This window comes from Coturnix japonica, chromosome 3 (genome assembly GCF_054131305.1).
Source record: "Coturnix japonica strain WE chromosome 3, WE-NBRP24, whole genome shotgun sequence".
Classification (NCBI taxonomy): Eukaryota; Metazoa; Chordata; class Aves; order Galliformes; family Phasianidae; genus Coturnix; species Coturnix japonica.
Window position 1 is genome coordinate 53960271 of NC_140665.1, and position 18741 is coordinate 53979011.

An 18741-nucleotide genomic window follows, 5' to 3' on the forward strand; every position below is an offset into this window, starting at 1 on the left:
TTAATATGGAAACGATTTGTTGAACAACTTTAACTAACACTTACCAAATAAATATAAAAATTCAAAAATTAAAACTAAGTCAAGCATTATTTTTTACATACTCCACAAGTATATGTAACTTTAATAAAATTTAATTATCGCTACTTGCAAAATAAATGGCAGAAAATGAAGATTATTTTAAGACAGGCAATAATGGAAATTGAAGACAGATAGCATGCACTGTGTTTTTCATTTGTTTTCTCTACTTTACCGTATGCTCAGATATTTTACCAAATGCTCATCTATTTACATTTACAAATTAATCTGGACTTCTAATTTCTGTAGCAGACTAATGAGCTTCCCTGTATGCAGACTCACACGTAGGAACATACAAAAATGCAGCTATTTCCCCAAAGTCAAATTCAAGCTCTTTTCCTTGATATTATTACACATTCGTACCAGGTTGATGCCACTTTATTCCCTACAGCATTTAACAAGTTACACTAAGCAGTTCAATAAATCCAAAACTGTTTTGGAAAAACACATATTGATGAGAAATGTGTTTTTAATTCAGGAACTTAAGGTGTTACTCACTTTACGTATCTTTTTAGGTTTTACCTTTCTCTTAGAAGATGAAGAAATTAAAGTGGCAAGAAAGGTGGCGAGACAGTTAAAAGCTGCTTAGCTGGAGCTCATTTCAGAAAACAGTGAGCAGTCCAAGAAAAGAAACACGTAATTGGATATCGCTGCTTGCTGCTCTCCAGACCCCAGAAACAAAATCAAAGAACTTAGTGGCTGTAATAAGTTATCATACCTTTTTTCAAAACATGTCCCCTAAACATTAAAGCTCCCTATAGCAGTAATGAGTATTTTAGGTTTGTTTGTTTGTTTTTTTAAAGACTGACCACGCAAGACTGCCCTTCCTTTCCTCTTTGGAGCACTGCTGGCAATCCTAGCACCATGGAGTGCTGCTGACTGCAGCCCCTTCCAGGTCTCCCCGAATGGAGCTAACCCAGGCAGCTAGGCAGGAGATGCCAGCTCATGTAACAGCCCGAGTGCAGCCAGGCAGCAGCACAGCGGCAGAGGAAAGCATGTGAGCGCGACAGCAATGCGTGCTCCCACACTCCCCAGGCAAGGAAGTTTTTAATCAGAGTTTATTTTCTAGGAAAATGAGTATGCAATTACAAAACCCATTAAAAAGTCTGAAACATTCACAGTGCAGTAAGACTCAAATATGAAGTCACTGACACATAACAATACAGGGAAAGCTTTGTACAGCCAGCTTTGAGGGAGCAGGAAGGATGCGTTAGTGTAATTACACTATAGCATTATTTGTTCCAAACAAACATCTAATCAATTTAGAAACTGATTAAATTGACTCAAATGGAATAGAGAATTTAAACCACTTTATTTCCCTCTACGGCTTTTGTAGTCTAAGGGTAATTAATTTCAACTCTGCTTATACCTAGGCACCTGTCTCAACATACCAGCCTTTAAATGCCCCTTAGAATAGTATAATCAAATAGCACAACCAATGAAGTGCTTAAAGATTTGACAAAATGCAATACTCACAGCACACTACAGAATAACACCTTTTCTTTCTTGCAGCACTTAACAGGTCAACTCCCACGCTAATAATAAGCTGCTCCCAAAAAGAACAAAGTACTTGAGGGATTGAGACAAATGCCCAACCTAAACTTCTGTTCTCCAGAGCAAATAAAACTGAGAGTTATGACGTTCCCAAAACAAGTTTGAAAACTGCTGCTGCAGAAATGAAAACAAAATCTGCTTTTCAGAATACTATCTGACCACACAACTTATACCCACTTGCATTTCCCATCAGATCACTAAGTGACCACTGCATCAGTATCACCAATTGAAATCCATCGTAACCTTACCTCATTTATCTCTGAAGAATAAAGTTGAGTTCCCCAAATGTGTGAAATCACCTTCCAGGACAAAAGAAAAAAAGACTGTCTGTGATGTTTGGCACTAATTAACTTCCACTCTTCAGCATCTGAGGTGTCCAGACATATTTTCTATGCTTCTTCTCTTATCAGCTGGCTACAACTTTTTAAACTGGACATACTGAAGACACTTTGTTCTTCCCTGAACTGTCAGACTGAGCCTAGTGCAGCCGGGCTACTTAACTAAGAGGAGATCTGGATAGTAAACACGCTTGGCTCTGTCCAATGGCTTTCCACACCCTTCTGTTTATAGTAAGATGACTTGCATTCAGAGGTCACCCCATCAACAGCTCCTGTCTTTCAGTGGGTATCTAATGTGCTGCATTTATCTCAAGGCTCTTTTAATGAAACCACCTTCCCATCCCTGCTTGCCTGCTGTTGCTGTGACACATCTGCTCCTTACTGTACAAGCTCCTATTAAGTGTTAAAATACCCTACCTGGGCATACATTCTGTAAGTAACACAGATATTTATAGGTGTTAGCCTTGTCTGTGAATACACACAAAATAAAGTCTAAAGATCAGAGAAAGAAATTTGCCAGAAACATTCATCTTACAAATAAAAAAATCAGGAGGAAGAAAGATGGATTCCATTGTTTGATCTGGACTTGAAAATTTTACAAATACTCCCCCAAAGGATAATGCTTGTGGCTGTTCCAGATAATATTTACTTGAATATGTTAACATACTGGAAACAAGAGATGAGGAGTGTCCTCGAGCTCTGCTGCAAAATGACACAGAGCCAAGGAAAACACGGGTCAAGTGCCAGGACCCCAGTGCAAACACCAAGTCAATTCTATGCCAAAAGAATACAGGGAATTGATTGCTCTTACAAAAGTACAGACCAATGGTTCTCATTTTTGCGCACACAATATGCTACTGGCTAATAGCGTTTAGCAATCCAGCTGGCAACTGTTATCTCTTTATACAACACTGCAAACCAAAAAGGCAAAGCTCAACCTCATATATCTTTATTGCAGTAGAAATTACTCATCACAACAAATGAATCTAAATAAACTGTATCTTAAAATGGGAACAAGAGCACAGTGTTTATTTTTTTATTTTTTTCTTCTTCACTTAGACATCGGACAACACTTGTTAAATTCAGCTGTGCTTCACATGGAGATGTGAAACTGAAGATGGCACTCTCTCCCCATGCAAACTGAACCTGATTGCTGCTCAGAAATTCTCTTTGAGTGAAAGTTACACCTGCAGCACATTTTCGGCACCGGTTTTTGTCACCACTACAACATCCAAATGACAGATAGCTTGGCTCTGTTAAAGCTAATAAAACATGATTGATGAACTGGGCTAGAAAGCCATGTCAGTTCAGATTAGGATATTTGTGCCATCATTTGACAGGTCCCACACTTTATTATTAGAATCAACTGCCAGGACTGTAAGGGCCATTAATAAAGACTTCCATTCAGATTTTCCAGTGCCTTTTTATTATTATTATTTCTTTTGAACTTAAGCCTATTTAGGAAATTTAAGTATAAAAGCTTTTACTTTGAAATTCTGCTTATTTTTATAAAATCCTTGTGCTTGGGAATACAATGTACGCCCTTAAACAAGTGCCTGTCGGTTGCTATTATCTCATGCACTGAAAGTCCAAATAATCCTCATTTCACTGCATTATGTGGCACAATAAAGGCCCACCTCTTAGACAATGCAAACCCATTGGAGCATATGTAAAGTACTACAGAGAACATAATCAGCTTTCAGATGTTGTTTTTGACATTAGCACTGGGCATAACCTCATTCTTAACTACTGAAACAACTAATACATCAGATGTGAAAGTTAGCTAAAGATAGACAGTGAGCTTATTTCACCTTAAAAAGGGGGAAACAAAGGAAAAAGCCAGCATGGAAAAGGGCGCCAAGGAAAAACCAAAATCATAGAAACATAAAATTGCTTAGATTGGAAAAGACTTTAAAGATCATCAAGTCCAACCACAACCTAATCATACTACCCTAACTCTAATGACAGGTACAAACAAAAAGCCCTACTGCTGTGAAAGCCTTAGGTACTGCTCTATGAAGTGCAGAGAGTTGTCACAGGAGTAGCTGAGGAACAAAATTTTTCTCTTTTTTTTTTTTTACAAAGTATCAGGCAGACGAACAGTGGCTTTGCTTTGGGCTCCCCTGGCAGTTTAGGGGCATGCCCTTATCTCTTAGTACACCTCTGTACGCAGGAGCCTTCTGCCAGTAGCTCCTCACTGCTTCACTTCCATCCTCATGAGCTTCCCCAACTGCTGCCACAGAACAACACTACTCTGCTCACAGAATGCAAAGGCCAAAGAAATGACCATCATACTGTCAAATAACGATCAGATAATATAATTACATCTACAGAAGACCTTCTTTCTCAGACAGACAGGGAAACAATTAATTTAACTAAGGAAATGATCCATCTGCAAATTGAAATCACCAAAGCAGAGCTGCTTTCTACAGACACATAAACGAGAAGTTTCTTTGTACACTTCCTTTACGTCACTGCTCCAGAGACATACAAGAGATAAGAAAAGCACACAAGAATATAGCAGATATTAGTGAATAGAAATTGTATTCATTTTAAAAAATATGAAAGTGTGAAATATTTGGAATTTCTTAACTTATTCTGCATCTGAAAGCATTTGGCTTAGGGTCACAGTAATGAACATTGCTTCAGATATAATCTGGAATTCTCTTTGAAATGATTTTTCTTATTTTGCAGTTTGCTTTATACAGTGTTGTTCACTGCAATATGCAGAATACTAACATAAAAGAAAAGCTCACAGGTACTTTTTAACCTTTTCAGTAATGTCACAAATTGTTCGGGACAAGGAAAGTTACAGTTGCTGTTACATCCATAGCTTTGCAGATTACTAAAAAATGGCAGGGGAAGTAAAAGTCTCTACTTCTTCTCTACTTTTCTTTTAGATAAAGAAACCAGAGAAAAGGAAAATCTTTTATTTATGTAAGCAGTAATCTTTTATTCAGATATCGATGGAAACATTATCTTCCCTTGAACACAATTTTGCAGTTTCTTTGCTTTTTTAACCATCTGGATTTCATAAAACATTAAGTGAAGTACTTCAAGACAAATTAGATGGAAAAACACACAACAATTCTGTTGCTGCAGAACAAGCCTGTCTAATGCATTCCCAGAGCTATCGCAACCATTTTACATTTTGAGTCAATGTGGCTTACTAGTAATACAGAGATACGACTAATAACAAACAAGTACAAGAAGGAGAGGGTACTTCTTGAAAAAAAGGGTTGCTTATAAGATTTGGATTGGTCACAGTTTCCTAATTAGAGATCAAATTCAATGCCAAATAAATATTTTAGTGGATTCCGATCTTGCATTTGAAGAAGGTTTGAGGGATCTTTGATCCCTAGAATTGTGCAAGGCAGTGACTTCGCCCCACCTCAGGGCCTCTTCACGTTTCCCTGACTGTGGGACTGGGTCTCACAGGTCATGACAGGCCCTAAAGGTATGAACCTTTCACCAGGCTGCTCTAATGGTGCCTCAGCATAGCCCAGCCCAACTGTGTCAGAAAACAAGCTCAACTGCTTTTAGCACCTTTGTTAGTTCCACTTTTAAGCTACAAACTGCTGGAAAAAAATAAATTCTAAGATCAGAACTGCTGCACATGTTCAAGAAATTTAAATTAAAGTTAAATTTATTATAAGCCCCTATCAGATGCCTTCATCATTTCATATTTTTCTATTTGTTCATTTATTTTCTCCAGAATGCACCTGAGGAAATTCCACAAAACCCCATAGCTCATAAGGGAAAATAAACTGTTCTCTGAATTACACTTCACAATTGTTTTCTACATGTTTGAGGGCTTGTCTGTAAAAAAAAGGGAGATAAATAAAAACATTGTTATTTGACTAATTCTCCCAATAGGTGACATTGTATTTATTAGACTCTGCTTAAAACTGAAGCCCTGTTATGTTCTGTCTGAGCAATTACAAGCTTGCAATTCAGAGTTCAGTTTTCATCCCCGCTACCTTCCCTCCGTTCACCTCACCTTGGCAGAATGCAGATTCTCAGGTACAGAGAAGAAAAACAACAAAAGGGCAGATGCCAGCTGGATGCCATGATGTGTGATTTCTTCGTGATTAATACTGTTACCAAAGCATAACAACTGTGGTGAAATTTCAAATAAATAAATAAATAAACAACTGGAAGCCACCTAAGCTACCAAACTCAAAGGAAATTAAGATGTTTCAATACGTCAGATTTTCAAGCAGCAGTAATAGAAGATATATATACATGTATATATTAATGTATGAATTCTACATTGTAAACAAAATGCAAATACTTTAAATTACATTAAAAATATATATATAAATCAAGGTCTTTATTTGCCGGATATTTTTTCCACAATTATATTTTCCAGTTTATTTCTGTATGTAACTTTGTAAAATGCAAGCCTTTGTCTTGAAAAATTAAGTCTCTGATATTAAACCTTAAACATTAATAGCATAGACACAATAAAATTGTCAAAAATTGGAAACAGTATTTTTTGCCTCAGCAATTTCATCTGGTTCTTCCATTGGGCTCAATGAAATTTTCTCCAAAATGCATTTACATTTCATCTCCAGTGGATATTTTAAGAGAATATGATATTTTGATTTAAAACAAAAAAGTAAAATCCTGAATATTTCAAAAACGTACATCAAGTTCAAGGAACAAATTATGTGAAAAGAATTTTGATGTACTTTCTGAAGTAAAGCTGTCACATGATACCTTACGTGAGGCATTGAAGGTAAAAATAATTTTAAACAATGCTTTTCCAACAAGATTTTCTAGGTCTCCAGTCAGGATCAGTGCTCAGCGATGGGTACTAATAAACTCTACAAAGTCAGCTATAGTATAATCTTCAACATTTATTTTATAATGAAATAAACATTTTATTTAAATAAGTACAGGAGAGAACTATAGTTATATGAAAGCCAAGAAGTTAAACTTTTGAAGCAGATCTTGAAAGCAAAGAGAGAAATGAGAGGTTGAAATGTTGAGAACTTTTGACTTGAACTTCTGATCAGCAGATGATGCTTTCTATCATTTTCATCCTTATGGGTTCAAAGACACTTAAAGGAGTCTTAGCATTTTACAACTTATTTTAAGGCTTCAGTCTAGGTAATATCCAGTTTGAGCAAACAAAACTGTCCATCTCTCTCTTTCATTTGCTCAGACACCTTGCATTTCTTGAACCAAGCACTTTTTTTCAGCTTTTCTCCTGTTTTTGCAAGATGACCAAGCTCCCCCTCTCTCTCCGCCTTTCCCATCTGGTAATCTAATTTGTAATATGCAGAAACACATGCTGTATCATCACAGATGTTCAGAAATGAGGGCGTGAGGCATGACATATTTTAAATAAAGCATGGTCTGTATCCTTTCTTTAACTTACTGTTTTGAAAGCTGACTGGCACCTCCATAATTGGAGGTGCTTCCCCACCACCAGAAAACTAGAGCAAAGTCAAACTTGAGAACTAAAGCAGAGATTCCTAAGGTGCTGTAGAGAAACCATTTAGAGGCAGCACTCACAAACAGGGGCAAGCACAATGAGCAGCACCAACAACAGAGCCTGACCTTTCTGGGCAAAGAGCTAGGACTCCTGCTGTTTATTTGTGCCTGGAGCAAGGCCTAACATGGTAGGGGAAATGCTTTTCTACGTGAGAGAAAAGATGGTGTTTTGCTTCTAACTTGGGAGACACAGTGATTAAGGAATAGCTGACACACCCTTGAATAGCAAGCAATATCTTTCAGCTATTATCACTTTAATGGATCAGCAAAAATCAGCATTGTAGCTGAGGTCATGTCCATTATTGAGATTCATATGGAGGTATGGTATAAAATTCAGTTGTCTTTTTCAAATAAACTGCCAATTCCACTTGATAAATTTATTTGAGCATTATAAATGAATTAGTACAAATAAGGAATTACAGCAGAAAAGAAAAAAAAAAAAAAGAAAAGAGAGTTTTTGCAGTAATTACACTAAACAAAGATAAAGATCTTAGATAAAAGACATTAGATAGAAATGATTTTAATTGTATGAAAGCTTTGAAAGGGAGCCTTAAGTAAAACTTAATGACTTAATGTAGTAAAACTGCATGAATTATATAAGATATAGATTATAAACATTTTAGACAGACTTTGAGCCTAGCTGGATCATTTAACCTGGTCTTATGGAGATACTCTAACAGAAATGTCCCTTGAAATCTGGGTAAAAGCAAAGTCAATGACTACTCATTTTGGTACAAAGATTTTATATCTCCTTCTGTACAGTTACATTTTGCTTGAGTCACCAATGCATTAGTAAAGAACCTGTACTCCGAACGCACATTCACTAGGTAACATCTGGGCATTCCACATTTTAAGTTGCAACTTTTGCTAAAAACATTCTTTCTTCAGAAACACAGCTCTAACGATATTTTAATATAATTAATTAAACTGTTACACATTTTCTTCCTTTAGGGTAAGACCTTCGTGCTTTTCCCATAATGCTTCCAAAAGTTTTGTGTTAAATTCATTCCTCTGAATGTCTGTTCTTTTTTTGCATCAAAGGAGAAGTTGCGTGGAAGTTTCATTTTTTTTTTCTCCTTTGTTTGTGTTGGCAGCTTTACCAGTGGGAATTTCAAAGAATTTCACAGCCTGCAAAGGGAGGAAGTGACATCTCTATATCCAGCTTTCAGCAGCTTGCTCCTTTTTCTGCTGTGCTACACTACATGCTTTTATTCCTTTTTCTTTCAGTGACAGCCTACTACTTAACCAAAACACAGACTACCCTCTTTGTAAATTTATTAAGTACACCCTTTGCTTTAAGCTATTATATTCAACTCTAAGTGTGGGTGCATAATTTGTTCTCATATTTTGAGCTCATCAGTTTGGTGTAGGATGCACCAAAATAACCAAGAGTCTTTTGGATTCCACAGACAGCTTTATCAAAGAGCCTTGTGTTAAACCATTCACCTGCTAAACTTGACAAGACTGTTAAGTTTGTAGAATGGCTTAAAATTCCTTACTACTTCCTTACTACTTCATAAGTATCTTGTAGTATTTTCCAAACATGCAGATTTAAAATTAAAAACACAATTATATTTATATCCACTTATGACAATACTCTACTGCAGTGTAAATCTAAAACTACTCATCACATTCTACCAAAATTTGGCCCGTCTTTGTATTTCACCAGTTATTTCTATGTATAAAGTTTTAATTTGCTGAATTCAGCTCTCTTCAATCAGACTTGAAATTCCGTTACAGTTAATGGTGTTTCAATGTTGTGAGAGCAAAATTTGGACCAGGATACAGATTTCAACACCACTCTACTAAAAAATATAGTGTTTCAGAGGTTTTACTGCAACTTCAAAGGTGGATCAACTTACAAGTGACTAGTGCTGGAGAGCATACACCCTCCATCATCATAATCAATTTTTCAACATCACCACAAGCATTAGGAAGAATTACTTGGTTTAAAATCACAATCTCCTTTTCTGGAATGAAATGCAATAAGCCACTTCTGCATGCTATTTGGATTTGTGTATGTAAGCAAAGAATAAAATATCACAAATCATAGTATTTCATGGCACAACTCAGAAGCTTTAGTGAAATCATCTTTCTGTCACCATTATGAGATATTAGTTATAAAGTGCTTCAAAATGGTTAACAAAAAAAAACAAACAAACAAAAAAAAAAAACAAAACAAAAAAAAAAGGAAAGGAAACAGCAATAATTTTAACTCTATAGCATTTTGTTTTGAAGCTATCAAGTTCCCAAAGACACATCTTTAATAACATATTACTGACTAAACAAGGAACTTGGCATACTGTTTCTCCAGCAGGGCTTTTAACTATTTCCAATAATCAAATAGTACATTGACAAAACTGAGAATAAAATGTAGAAGTTTCTATGAAGTTTTCTATAGAGAAGTGAACTGAAATACACACAAAATGAAAGAATTTGAGGCAATCCTAGTTACTTGTGCAGGTGAACAAAATTTCTGTCCAAGCTGGAAAGCAAGCACTAAGTCTTAAGAGAATAGAGGCAAAATGTAATAATGGTATTTTCTTGCAGCATGCCAAAGCAATTCATCTTAGCTTTGAAGGTGGTGTAGTGATTTGGCATTTTGTCATTTGGTCACTGGCAAAGTACAGATAAAGCCTTTTCATCTCTCTCAGACACAACTTAGTATGGTCATTTTTAGAACACAGTAAAGTGTTTTAAAGATCCATATTTAAGCACAGTGTTTTTTTTAACATTGTGGATTTCTGTGCCAGTGAGAGTATTCTATTCTACTCCAGCCAGACACAAACTGTAAAAAAACCCAAGTACATGCTTAAACTTCTTCACGTGTGAATTATTTCATTGGCTTTAATAAGATTATCCAGTGTACAGTTGGGTATATATGTAAAGCACTGTTCAAATTGCACTGGAACATGGCTGTTACATTTCTGCATGATATTTCAGGTCTATTCTGTTTCCTATATTTGTAATTCATTGCTGATCTAAAAATGGAAAAAGTCATACTGTAATACAATTAGAAATAAGATTTACTCAGTACCTTTAATTCTAGAGAGCTACAAATACACTGAGATATTAAAGTACATAAACAGTGCATAAAAATGTTGCACCACTGATTTAAAACAACGCACACAGTCAAAATGAATCCACTGTAAACGTCACCAACTTTAGCTAGAATTCAAGGGACTATGAGAAAATACTAAGAAATCTTTGAAATATCTTGTGCTGTACAGCAGGGAGCAAATATGCAGGCTAGTAACTAAAACAACAAACCAAAGTAAAGAACTGTTACTACACTACAAGAAAACTTCTGTCATATTCAGAGTGCATGACATAACTGGCTGCCAAAACAACGTACGTGAAGTTCTTTCCAAATTGGTCCAAAAGAGTCACATCTGGACAGAGGCAGAGCCCAATCAAATAGTACCCTGTTACTAAATATAACTGCAGTTTTGCTTTCTGTCCATGCTGTGATCATCCAAGCACTACGTTAAAAGAACTGAGAAATAAAAGAAAGCTTCAAGTATGTAATTAAAAATATATATATAAAGTATATATATATATACACACATATGATATATATATATATATATATAAATACAAATATATATCAAATGAATGCTCAGAAGGATAGGGCAGAAAGAAAAGGAGTTATAAGTTAAGTCCTTCTCACACAATCTACTTGGAAGTAGAGCAGAGACAAATTGGCAGCAGAAGAGGGAATCATTTTTCCCTGTGCGTGCTGCACTCCAGAGCTGGCTAGTAGCTCAGTTTGGAAGTTATCAACCATGGTATCTCTGCCTTGAGACTACGTTATGAATTAGATTACCAGATGAGATCTTTGAGTTATATAGTATACAATGACATATTTCAGGAAGGGGGCATTACTGATTATTATAAAAGTAAATACAGGAGCACTCTCCATTCTTCACTGAAGTAATGGAATAACCTGCCTGTACAAGGAGTTCAGTCCCACCTCTACACAGTTTCTTTGTGTGTGAAATACACATCTTTATCTAACCAAAGAAAAAGTAACTAGCAGTTGTGGATAGTCTCTTTTTCTGTGAAATAATCTGAGTCAAGCAAAAAACACAGGCTTTAGCTTCTGTTCTCTCTAGCGGCAGTGAATTCCAAATCTTTATTATGTGTTGCTAGAAAAATATTCATTTTATTAGTCAGAAATACATTTCAGTTTCTCTCAATACTCCCTAAATTGCAGCACTTGACTTATAGTCCCTTTTCTACTCATTATTGCATGGGTATTTTTGGACTCGTCTGTCAACTCAGTTTTCCTCAGTCCATGAAGAAGTGTTGGGTTTCCAAATGTCTTTATTAATTTCTGTTTCCCATATCTAATTTCTTCAATTCTTCCAAACCCACAGCAGGTTGAACAAACAGAATTGAATACATGGGGAAGATTTCCCTCCCTCTGAGAGGCAGCACAGGAAGACTGGGAGAGTCTCAACAGTGGACACAGGGTAATCAATGAAGATTTTGTATGAAGTCTTGTTTTAGGGAACTACAGCATAACTTTACTCCTTTTTCCTTTTCTGAATAGTTAAGAGAAATGAACAGTCTATTTCAGGTATTCACTCAGTACAGAGACTCTTCCACAGGGAAACTTGGAAGACCAATTCCCAGTTTGCTGTTGCAGAGGCCAGATCTCTCCACCAGCTGACTTCTAGCTTGGGTGCCTCAACACAGAGCTAGGAGGCATGAACCTGACTATGGTTCCTTTAAAATCCATGGAAATTTTGATGCTTGAAGCAGTGCAGTGAACTCTAGTTTTACTGTACCTAAAAAGATGGACAGACCTGTAGACTAACCAAAGATTTAATAAGCCCAGCACTGAAGCCTTGAAGTTGACACAATTTTTCCGTTAAACAAAATCTAAACTTCTGGCTTCTGTAATAAGATTTACCATATTGATAAAAATGGAGTTATGACCACAGATTACTAGGTTAAGCAAGTTTTGCAAGTGCAAAGGGAAATGTTGTTTCAGAGTTACTTAATGTTAAAAGAACACAAGTAGGACCTGAAGATGCATCAAGAATAAACTAAGAAGATCATAAAAAAATTCCGGCACCATAAGAAGCATGTAGAAGCTATTATCTCAACAGAATGCAGAAAATCATTTATAAGCAAGAGATGATAGTCTGTTTCAGAAGAATGTGTGGATGAACATTTAAACCTTAGGATTTGGAAAATGTTAACTATGCCTTTCATCTAACACTGTGAGACAAGAGTATGTAGCTGTCAAGTACATAGAAAGAAAAACCTTTAAGTATAATTCAAGATTAAAAAGCTAAACGATAGAATAATAACATACTCTACAAGCCATTCTTTTACAATATACAATGGAGAAAATCTTGTCAGTTGTTTTTCTCATAAATATTTTGAAATTGTCTGCAAAAGAAATGGGTTTTCCTAGATAGTTTCAGTTTTCTTAGAAAGAGAAATCCAGGTTTTTATCATTCTAGTATAAAAAAAAAATCAACTAAGTAATGAAAAAAAAAACCAACAGTAAATTTTCACTTTTTGAAACCATAAATAACAAAGTAAGAAAAGCTGAGTTCTATCAGAGTTAAGAATTTCTGAAGTCTTTTTTATTGTTTTATACAGTAGTATCAAAGGCATCCAAGCAGGAAGAAACCTAATTCTCAATTAAATCTCTTTTTTTAGAGGCCACCAATTAATTCTACTTGTTACATTATAAAATCCTTCTGTATACCTTTCCACACCTCAACATGCCCAGCCAGTATTGAAAATCGGTCCCATTGCGATGACTTGTTCATTTTGTAATTATGATTTATAATTTTCTTGCATAATAAATTCTTTAGACTTGCACTAAAATAATTTTATGTTTTCAAAACACTTAGAGTAGTTTTATTTCAATGACACGTTCAATGCTGTTTTTCTGCATTTGGGTGGAATTTTGATTTGGATTCAGTGTGGAGTGATCCAAATAATGAGTTCTAATTTAAATTTCTACAAAGGAATAAATAAATAAATATTTATCTTTAACCAAATTTAAACTGAGATTTATATGATAATTATTTATGACTTTAAAAGTCACTTATTTCCTGAAATACTTGTTTCTCAGATGTCATGTAAGACAATTCCACATGCAATGATTATACTGTCAGTAACAATGAAGGTTTCTAATGAAAACCAATAAAAACCAAGATAAAGACTTTATATTTGATGGCTGGTTTGAATCAGCATTATAACTGGTGAATAAAATCACTTAGACTTAAACCAGGCAACTCTAGGAAGAAGAATGACTTAAATTACTTCTCAGCAACCTTGAACAAGACTTATTCTTCAGGCCTGCTCTTTCATTACTGACATCAAGAGCAGATCTACCACATTTCATAGACCAGACTCAGCATTCTCTGAACAGTCAAGGACAAATTTCTCTTTTTAGTTTGATTTTTTGATCTCTTGAGTCTTGGGCCATTAAAATAGGTTTTATGACAAAACTGAGTGAACCTAGAATTAAAATCAGGGATATTTAGATCCACTTTCATACACAAATTTAAAATTACATAATTGTATGCATTATTGGTGAATTTGAATTATTGAAAACATTTTAGCTAGCTTGTATCGGTATTGCTGATAAACTGAATGGTCAGGGGAGAGGCTAAACAGGAAATAAACTAAAAGGAGCATATATTAATAAATTAGTTATCCACTCCTATAGTATCTTATGCCTTCTTCTGGCTCGTTGGTATGTTAATTAATGACCAAAACCAATTTACATTCACATCAGAAAGTGAGTGGAAATCTAGATTGGCTGAACTTACAAATTCCAATTTCTTGGCAAGTTAGATATCTCGCCTTAGATCTCCTTATCCATTTATACATAAGGAAATGTGGATAAACCAATTATAGGACAGACACAGGCCCAATCAGATCAGAAACAGATCAGCATGCAAGAGTGATAAGCTTACTGAAAACATGGTTTCAAATGAGATATTTTAAACTCAGTAGGAATTAACTAGGACTTTGGAACACTGAAAACAGTATAAAGAGTCAAGTCCAGATGCACAAGGCTTATGTGCACCTACAAACTGTGGGGAACTGTTGCCTCATTAACACCTACAACCGGGAACAGATATTTTTAAGCAGTGAAGGACAGGCTAAGTTAATTGCATGGGTGTTGTTTTGACTTTGAGCCAATGCTATTAGTGATCTGCATAGTATTATGGCTGTCCTATTCAGAAGACTACCAGAATGTTCTAGAAAGCTGTGCTCTTACAAATTGATAATGTCCAACTGGACATGGTTTAATTTTGCAACTGAATAATATTAAACATTTGTCCAGATCTCAGTATGCATTTTCTGAAGGAATAAAATGGTGTGTTAAGTATATAAGAACTAGCCAGTATTACTCTTCAGTCTGTATTCTGTTGAATATGTCTAGAAGAAGCTGGACTGAACATGAAAAGCTTCAAAAATAAATCCAAAGATCAGTGAAACCTTGCAAAAATTCTCATTCAAAGCTAGAAATGAGTTGGCTCAGAAGACAGCATTGCAAACACACACCCTCAGAAACAGATTTCCTAACATCTGCCACAGCCCCATGCCAGAAGCACATTTTCTCCTTTCTGACTGGGTAGTAATATTTTACTTGCAGCTGTTGAACAAAATATTCTACATAGGCTATTGAATAATGAATCCTTCTAACACATCAGTGTGTGTGTGCTAAAAACGCTGTCTCTTTTGAATGCTTCCAGCCTACGTTATAATACTCAGCTCATTCCAAAGCCTACAGCAGTTACTTGGAAGACTCCTCTATGCATCAGTGCATTTTGGATTACCTCCTGAAGAACACCACCAACTTAGAGTTTGACTGCAGTGCAGAGATGTGTGTAGGAACTCACCTAACACAGGTCAAAAAATCTGGCTGCTAATAGTGGAACATTTTGCTCTCCACAGATTGTCCAGGGTTTTAATAGAACACAGTGACAACATGGACAGACTGGCCAGCACCATGGAAGTTACTGCCATGTACCCCTGTAGTAAGGCATGAGATATTCTGTTTGGAGGTTCATGCAGATCCCAAATGAATATGCTCTGTCCTAGAAGTGTGGGTCACACAAAATTTCCAGAATTAAAGCAGGGACACACAAATAACATTTAATAAAATCTGTTCACTCCAGTCAGGCTGAGTCAGCAGGGGTTACCTTGATACAGCAGAAGTCAGAAACAAAGCTGAGGAGAAACTCTGGAGTGAGGGGGAGGCACGAAGCCAGATCCTGTGAAACTTCTCAGGGGGACTCAGTTACAGAAGGACTGGAAACCACAAGGATGAATTTCATTGTTTCATAGCAGGGAAGAAATTTAGATAAGTAAGCAGGACATGCTTTGCTAGCATGTCGTGCTTGGGAGATCACAGTAGCACTATACTCAAGAATCTTCTCAGGCATGATCCAATCTAATGTAATTTTTTCTACTGTCAAAAAAAAGTCTTCATTTTCTAATCAAATCTCAGGCAACAGAAAGTTTCTAAGCTTGTACACATATCAGGATATTCATTTCCGTGAAAGGCAAAAAGTATAGCACCAACATCTTCTGTTCTGGCATTAGTACTAATTATGAGATACTGCAGCAAATGGTGCTGGGCCATTTCCAGGTCTTAAAGAACATATGAGATCTGTGCAAGATAACAAGAAGTGCAGTGAGATCAATATCCCACCTTTAGCAGATATTGAAAGTAACCAGACAGGAAAAACTTGTTACTAGGAAGTAACATGGTGATATTTACCCAAAGCACTCGCTATTTCTCCAGCAGTTGTTGAGCACCGTTGTGGCTCTGGGCAGCCAGGTCTAGTGGTTGGTGTCACTGCCCATGGAAGGGGTTTGAAACTAAATGATCATTATGGTCCTTTTCCAGCCAGGACATTCCATGATTCTATGAACTAATCAATGAACCCTAACCAAGGGAATTTGTCAGCTAATTGTGGAATCTCTAAACTTTAAAGCATTTTGTTCTGTTTTCATTGTAGAATTTTTCCCCCCCCATGATGCTGTTGAATTCTTTCTTGACCCTGCCATTCCTTGTTTCCAATTCTGATGAGCTCTCTTCTTATAAACCTCTTGAATATCCTTAGAAGAATGCTCCTGCCTTTTGGAAATTCACACAGATGATGATTAGCCACCTCCTGAGATAATTCTAAAACAAGTATTTTAATTCTTTACTGCATTGTTTAATATTGCATAAGAAAGGAGTTGGTGAGGTAAGAGCCTTACTGGATCATTAGTTCATTTTGAATCACATATACTAAAGTAAATATTATATGTTGTATACACTGAGAAATTGGTAAAATCATGATCCAACAAATTTCAATGCTCTGATTTAGTAAAAATACGGGAAGGGAATAAATCAAGAATTTGGCATGCTTTAAGCTTTGGTGATTTTTCCTATTCATCTTGGTATGTCACTTTTGAAGTAAGCCAAATATGTTTCTTCCTATAATTAAACTTTTACAAATATGTGTGTGTGTATATATATATATATATATATATATATATACATAATATATATATAACAATAATAGTGATTCGTATGGCATACTGAAATTATTTGTAACATTCATAACATACTGTAATCCTGTATCAGAAGGTCCACAGAACAAACAGTCCAGTCACCACTGTATTCTACAAACAGTATCAAGCACTAAGAATCTACAGAAAGCTGACAAAGAGTGAAAACAGTCCTCTCAAAAAAACCTCAGTACCTGCTAATAGTTAAGAGGCACATACAATTGCCATTACAAGTAATTTTCAGCTGTGCTAAAATGATAAGTCATTTCAATCTATGATTTCTAGATCTTTCTACTCTTACAACTGTATGTTACAGACAATATAATACTATAATAAGGTCCATATACTGTAACTGTATGTTTATATGTATTTAAGAGTGAAGAAGAAATGGAATCACTTCCTATTAAATAACTGCAAGTATAGAGATCTTGAATAAAAATAATCTCTTTTTACTTTCTAGGAAACAGACAGTTAGCACCTACTCATGCAGGTTTGTAGGAAGAAAAGCTCACGGAAAAGTGGCAAATGAATTCCATACTACCTCCAGTCAGCACTACCAATAAAACTGTGAAATGCTTGTGAGAGAAGTGCTCTACGCCACTGAAGAACATGATAGCTGAAAGAACCACAATGTTCATAATAAGAGCCTGAGCCTTGTGAAGCTAGTTTGCATTTGGCAAGTGAGAGCACAGAGGTATTCTGCATGCTGATGGAGATAAAGGCAGAAGAGTTCAGTCCATGTGTAAGACGATCATGAAAAGGCTCACAGTATTTATGGCTGGTGCTCAAAAGGATCATTTCTCCTGTGCCAGCCATACTTTGCAGATAAATCTATATTATGTTCAAGTCACATAAGTCCTTATAAAAAGCACTCATAATACAGTCATGCAATTCACATGAAGATGGACATTACAGCCAAACAAGGAAGATACTGTATGTATGTGAACACATGCATACATGAAAACATTGGTGTGATACCAGGGATGAGCTGAAGAGTTGCTCATAACAGGCACTGTCTTAAATTAAAACCTACAGTACGTATTTCTAAAATATACATTAAAAATTAACTCTACTATTGTAATGCATGCAAAGAAAAGTTAACTTCTGGAATAATGAAATGACTGGTTATGTAATGTCTGAATTCAATTAAATATTAAAATATCAGCAGTTATTCCACGTACAGGGATAAATATTCTAAGTTTGAAACAGACACCAAACTCATCACAACACAATAGCAATTGTGGTAGTGTTTAGACAAAAACAAAAGAAAAGAAAAAGAAAAAAAGCTTCTAACTACCACAGCTTCATGAAGAGCACTGCTGTTTTAAAGTAGGTCCTTTCTCAGAAAGAGAGCAGACACAGCTTCCATTTATTATTTATGGTACCTTGTGCCTATGTCAGCTCCTGATTAATAATTAAAATTAATCTCATTAAGGCAGATTTCATTACAGCATAATTTAATTAAATGATGAATTGGCTCCCAGATGTCACCACGTGTGCCATCTTTTAAAAGACGCTGATGATGACACAGATTTACAATGGTTTAGTCCTAACTTGAGAAATTAAATTTCTTAACTGATTTCTACCAATTTTATACAAGCAAGGCACACAGACTGAAATATAATTGAGATAAGGTGGGACAGGCACCCGTTGTGCATTGGTGTGTGGCATGAGAAAGGATGAGATCAGCTTCAAATCTGGTAAAAAAAAGATCACTAAATGCTGT

General features: G+C 35.7%; 1 protein-coding gene across 46 annotated transcripts in view; it reads right to left on the minus strand.

Annotated features, from left to right (window-relative positions):
* The window catches only part of EYA4 (EYA transcriptional coactivator and phosphatase 4), a 147998-nt gene that overhangs the window by 86481 nt on the left and 42776 nt on the right, over positions 1-18741 (minus strand). Inside the window, exon 1 of one of the 46 annotated variants that reach the window (XM_085543617.1) lies at positions 1878-2151. The exons of 40 other annotated variants lie outside the window; for them this stretch is intronic. The gene's annotated coding sequence lies outside the window, so the exon portion shown is untranslated. Of the gene's footprint in view, positions 1-1877; positions 2152-18741 lie in introns of those variants that run through there. 5 more of the 46 variants (XM_085543616.1, XM_085543623.1, XM_085543619.1 and 2 more) reach the window with 5 other exon arrangements.